Below are 6,000 nucleotides of genomic sequence, written 5' to 3' on the forward strand. Positions count from 1 at the left end.
ATACCGAAGAATGCGTTTAACATGATTATAGTGAGGAACCCGGGGATCATGCATATAGAGACATGCTTGTTGAACAGCAAAAGAGATTTCAGGACGAGTAATGGTGAGATATTGGAGAGCACCTGTTAGGCTACGATAGAGAGTAGGATCGGAAAAGGGTTCACCGGTAGCCGAAAGTTTAAAACTAGTATCGACAGGAGTGCGAGATGATTGACAGTCAAGCATACCAGCACGATTAAGAAGATCAAGAATATACTGGCGTTGGGAAAGAAAAAGGCTGGAGGAATCTCGAACAACAGCAATGCCTAAGAAATGATGAAGGAGTCCTAGGTCAGTCATAGAAAATCCAGATCTAAGAAGAGAGACAATATGATCTAAGAACTTTTGAGAGGAGGCGGTAAGAATGACATCATCTACATAGAGAAGTAAATAGGCAGTGTCAGAAGTTTGATGATACACAAAAAGAGAGGTGTCGGAGAGAGATGGAGTGAAGCCTATTGTTTGAATGAAGGAGGAGAAGCGTTGAAACCAAGCTCGTGGGGCCTGTTTAAGACCGTAGAGAGATTTCTGAAGAAGACATACATGAGTTGGAAAGGATGGATTTTCAAAACCCAGAGGTTGCTGGCAGTAGACAGTTTCTTGAAGGGAACCATGGAGGAAAGCATTTTTAACATCAAGTTGGTGAATGGGCCATGAAGAGGAGACAGCAACACTAAGAACGGTGCGAATGGTGCTAGGTTTAACAACAGGAGAGAAGGTTTCTTCGTAATCAATTCCTTGTTGCTGAGAAAAGCCACGACAAACCCACCTGGCTTTATATCGTGAGAGGCTCCCATCGGAGTGGAACTTTTGGCGAAAAATCCATTTGCCAGAAACAATATTTGTATTGGGAGGACGAGGAACAAGTTGCCAGGTGTTGTTTTGAAGTAAAGCATTATATTCTTCTTGCATGGCAGCGGCCCAATTGGGATCAAGTAGAGCAGTTTTGTAATTCTTTGGAAGAGAAGTGAGACATACAGAGGTATGAAGGTTTAGGCGGTCTTAGGGTTGATGAATTCCTGATTTGGCCCTAGTACGCATGCGATGATCATTAATCGGGGCTGCTGTAGGAATAGCACGAGGGGGTAAGGTGGGTACTGGTGAGTCCGGCGCAGCGGAAGAGTCGGACGAAGGAGTAGGGCTGGGTGGTGGAGTGGGAGCAGGGCTGGGTGGTGGAGTGGGAGTAGGGGCCGGGGGTGTTGGGGAGGGAGCAGAGGTCGGGGGTGTTGGGGACGTCTCGGGTGGGGTGAGTGTATGGTTGGGATTGGCTATGGTGGGTGTTAATGGTGGTGGTGATAAGTTGTGTTTGGCAGGTAGGGGAGTATATAGTTGGAAAGGACGGGGAGAGGGGGTGTTTGCGGAGCTAGGGGTGTTGGATGGTGTAGTAGTGCGTTGTGAGAAAGGAAAAATGTGCTCAGCAAACGTGACATGACGAGAGACATAAACGTGTCCGGTGTGAAGGTCGAGACAGCGATAGCCTTTGTGCTCATCAGAGAAGCCGAGAAAAGCACATGGGATAGAGCGTGGTGACAATTTATTTGCAGAAGTGGCGTAGGCATTGGGAAAACAGAGACAGCCGAACACACGAACCGCGGAGTAGTCGGGGTGGGAAAGAAAGAGGGAATAATAGGGAGTAGTGTTGGGTTTAGTTTTAGAAGGTCGAATATTTAGAAGGAAGGTGGCCATGTGTAGGGCTTCAGCCCAAAACTTGGGAGGCATAGATGATTGAATGAGGAGAGTGCGAACTATATCATTGAGGGTGCGAAGAGAGCGTTCTGCTTTACCATTTTGAGGGGAGGTGTAGGGACATGAGAACCTAAGCAGGATGCCATGTTGTAAGAAGAAAGTATGATTTTTAATGTTATCAAACTCGCGACCATTGTCACATTGGATAAAGCGAATTGGGAGGAAGAAGTGAACAGACACATAGCGTTGAAAATTAAGGAAAAGAGAATGGACCTCGGATTTGTTGCGTAGAGGAAAAGTCCAGACAAAGTGGGTGAAATCATCTAGGATAACAAGGTAGTATTTAAAACCCGAAACACTTGCAATGGGAGAGGTCCATAAATCACAATGTATTAATTCAAAGGGATAAGTGCTACAAGAACTAGAGGAACTAAAGGGAAGACGCACATGTTTGCCTAATTGACAAGACTCGCAAAACACAGAATTATGAGAGTCCCTATTACATGGTATGGTAAATTCACTAAGCATAGAAGCTAAGACGGCGGGGTTGGGATGGCCCAAGCGACGATGCCAGAGATCGACGGAGGCCAGCATGGATGTTGGAGGGGTGGCGGCAGGAACTCCATTAAGAGAATAAAGATCACCGGAGCTATTGAAGCGAGCGATCTCGGCCTTGGTCAGGTAATCCTTCACAGATAAACCAAAAGGGTCAAATTCAGCCGAAACTAGATTGTCGCAAGTAAATTGGCGAACGGAGATAAGATTTTTAATGAGGGCGGGTGCAACTAGAACATCGCGAAGTAAAAGAGGTTTGGTGGAAGAGGGAAGTTGAGCCTGACCAACACAATATATAGGAATAGATGATCCATCTCCAAGGATAATGGAAGGGAAAGGAGATTTAGTGCAAGAAGATAACCAATTACTAGATGCAGACATATGACTAGAGGCCCCTGAATCAAAGATCCAATCCGTACCTGAGTTTCCTTGTGCAGCAAAGTTATTCATGGCCTGGAGAAAGGCAGCTTGATCCCAGCTCGGCGTCGTAGGTGAGGGTGGCGTCGGAAGCAGTGCCGGCGGATACGATGGTGAAGGCAGTAGGGCCGGCTGGGGAGTGTAGTAGGCATTGGCCGGCTGGGGAGTGTAGTAGGCATTGGCCGGCTATGGTGGGGGTGGCGTCGGGAGCAGGGTCGGCTGAGGTGTGTAGTAGGCGTCGCCGTCGGTGCTGTAATGACCATAAGGAGCATACGTCGGGGCGGCGTGATAGGCATTGGCCGGCTGTCGGGGGTTGAGAACCCCGGGAGCACCAGTAGGCGGCCGAAGGCCGGGTTGCCAGGCACCTGAGTATGCCGGCGGAGCACCGAGGGTGGACGGAGCGGACCAGGGCATGGGCCATGCTTGAACAAGCCCCGTCCAAGGATCATGAGGAGGCCGCCATGCAACCGCAGATGGAGCACTGGTGGGTGGTGCAGGACTCGGTGCTGGTGATGTCGTAGGCGGAACTGAACGAGTCGACGGCGGCCTGTAGATAGGGTTTTTGCCGCGGTAGTTCGGACTAGGACGCCAGCCTGGGGGCGGTTGAACAGATGACGATGCGGACGGCCCGGCGGCAGGAGCCGGCCTGGAAGGCGGCGCTGGTGTAGACGACAGAGGAGGATGAGCCGCAGCATGAAAGACCTTGGGGCGAGAGTCCTTGCGAGCTTGTGTTTCCGCCGCGAGTTGTAGCAAGGAACGAACTTCAGCGAAGGTAGGAGGGGGCCGTATCATCGGTATGAACGAGGCTTGCTTGTCAAAGTCTTCGCTGAGGCCGACGACGACGATATTGATTAGCTGTGAGTCGCTAACTGTATCGCCTAGTTCGCGGAGCTCATCACCAATGGTCTTAACGCGCTGGCAGAACAGGTTCACCGGGGCGTCTCCTTGCACCATATTGCGAAGCTCGGTGTGGAGAGCGTTTTTCCGAGCGTCGGTGTTGCTTTGGAAGAGCTGACGGAGGGAGTGCCAGATGTTGGCAGCGGTGGCGCCGTCGTGATCGAGCATGTTGAAGATCTCGGTGGTGATGCGGGTGTAGAACCACTGGACGATCGCGAGATCGTCTTTCAACCATTGCGGATCGTCGGGGCGGGGAAGACAGTTGGCGGCGACATGCGAGCGCAGGTTGCAGCGGCCGAGGTGGAGATCGAAGAGATGTCTCCAATGGTAGTAGTTGTGGGCGGCGAGATCAAGAACTATGGGGATGTAGGGGCTGACGTCGGAGATTGTGTCAGCAAGAGATATTGGTGCGGCGAGGATGGGTGCAGGGTAGTTTTGTGGAGCTATGGTGAGAGCCGAGAGAGAAGCGGCCGCGGCGTTGGCAGCCTTGGCGATGAGTGCGGCCCGGCGCTCGAAGTAGCCGGGCGGCGGCGGCGGCTGTGGCGTTGGCGGAGCCATACCCTAAACCCTAGGACCGGTATCTGATACCATGAAAGCTGAATAAAACTGTTGCTTATTGATGATTTGGTGCGGCATACAAGAGTATATAAGAGGGTACAAACCGACTTAGGGTAAGGGTACAAAACTGACTTGGACTAGAAGTCGTATACCATAATGACTACTCTAACAAGAGGAACGCAAGACCTAATGCCGCCACTGTTCATCTTCGAGCATGCAGCCAGTGCTGCTCCCCTCCCTTGGGCATCGCTGCTGCCCCGCTTGGGCGCTCCGGTTCCAGACGTCGCTGGTCGGCCACCCGCTCCCCTCTGGCCCACTATTTCCCCTCGCCATCTGCCCCCCGCTCCCCATTTCTTGTCCCCTGTTGGCTGTGGCTGAGACGCCGACGCCAGCTAGGCAGCCGCACAGCCCCCTCCCCTCGCCGGCTCACCTCCAATCTGCTTGGCCTCCGCAGTCTGCACCATCGCTCCCTCCGCCGCGGCGCTAGACAGATACTGTCGACCTGCCGTAGCAAGTTTGCAAGGTACAATTGATCTTCCTGCAATTCTTCTTAGCAATTCTGGGAATATGAAGGTGAATAATTGATGCCTACAATGCTCCTCCTTATATTGCCATTGATGTCCATCATGTTCATGTCATATTGCCATTGATGCAAATCATGCAATGATGCTTCCTGCTTATATACAATTGAATAATTTATGCTATTGCTTCTGGGATATTCAATTCGGAGCCCGGGCTCCGATGCTCCCTAAATCTCTCCTGTCAGATGTGCATTTGGATCTGAGCCTGGACTCGTATTCATATGGGTATTGGAGATGTATGCTGACTAAAATAATCAGGCCGTTGGCAGCATTAAATGCGGACACTGCCGTTTAGCTAAGGCGGAACAGAATTCACGCAAATGGCTGATGCGTTTTCGTGTCCCATACCGAGCCGTCACCGTCGACGGATGGCTGTAACGGTCTTTTGCCACTTCCAGATCAAACCTGCCAACCAAGCAGGGTTCAGGGTAACACCGGCAATCCATATCGCATGGTTCCGGAAGTGTCAATGGATTTCGCCAACCACAGCAGTACCCAAAACGAGTCAATTGCAAGAAACCACCACATTTGTGGCTAGATTTGCGGAAAACCATCAACTCGTTAATCCATTGCAAAAAACACCACAAAATCGCTTAAGTCGTTGTAAAAAGCACTGATCGGGTGATTTGACCCGTTTAATCACTTTCTTACAAGTGGGCCCAGATTGTAAGGATTGACTTAGCGAAAAAATTACACACACACCCCTAGATCTAAAAAACAAAAGCAATCAGACCCCCTCCCCCCTCGCGTGTATTTGTATGAGTTCTGCGTCGCCGGCGGCGTGGTCACGGCTGGCCTCTACCGCCTGCATGTCCAGCAGGTCGCCGACCATCTTCCTGCCGCCGCTCATCCCGTCATGTTCGTCGAAGGAGGCGCGGTGCTCGTCGATGACTCGCTGCGCCGCCACCCTTCTCGGAAGCCGCACTGGCCGCCGCTTGGCGCCGCCAATGTCCAGCACGCCGAGCACTGGCGGCTTCGGTGGAGAGGCGTCGGAGGCGGACCTCGTCCACGCGGACGGCCGCGGAGCGGAGGAGGAGGCCCGTGGAGAGTCATTGGGGAGGTGGCGTGCGGAGGGGAGCTCGGGCCAGTTTGGGGAAACGATGTCGTGGGCCGTCAGACACTCCTCATGCGGCGGCCGGATCGGTGATGTGGATCACCTGGCGAGAGACGAAGTAGAGGAGCAGTGCCGGCCCGTGTGCCGCCGTGCGGCGTCCGCCATGGAGGTCCACCGGCACGCTCTCGCCGACGAGCACCAGAAAGAATGGCG

Source organism: Aegilops tauschii, chromosome 2 (genome assembly GCF_002575655.3).
Source record: "Aegilops tauschii subsp. strangulata cultivar AL8/78 chromosome 2, Aet v6.0, whole genome shotgun sequence".
Lineage (NCBI taxonomy): Eukaryota > Viridiplantae > Streptophyta > Magnoliopsida > Poales > Poaceae > Aegilops > Aegilops tauschii.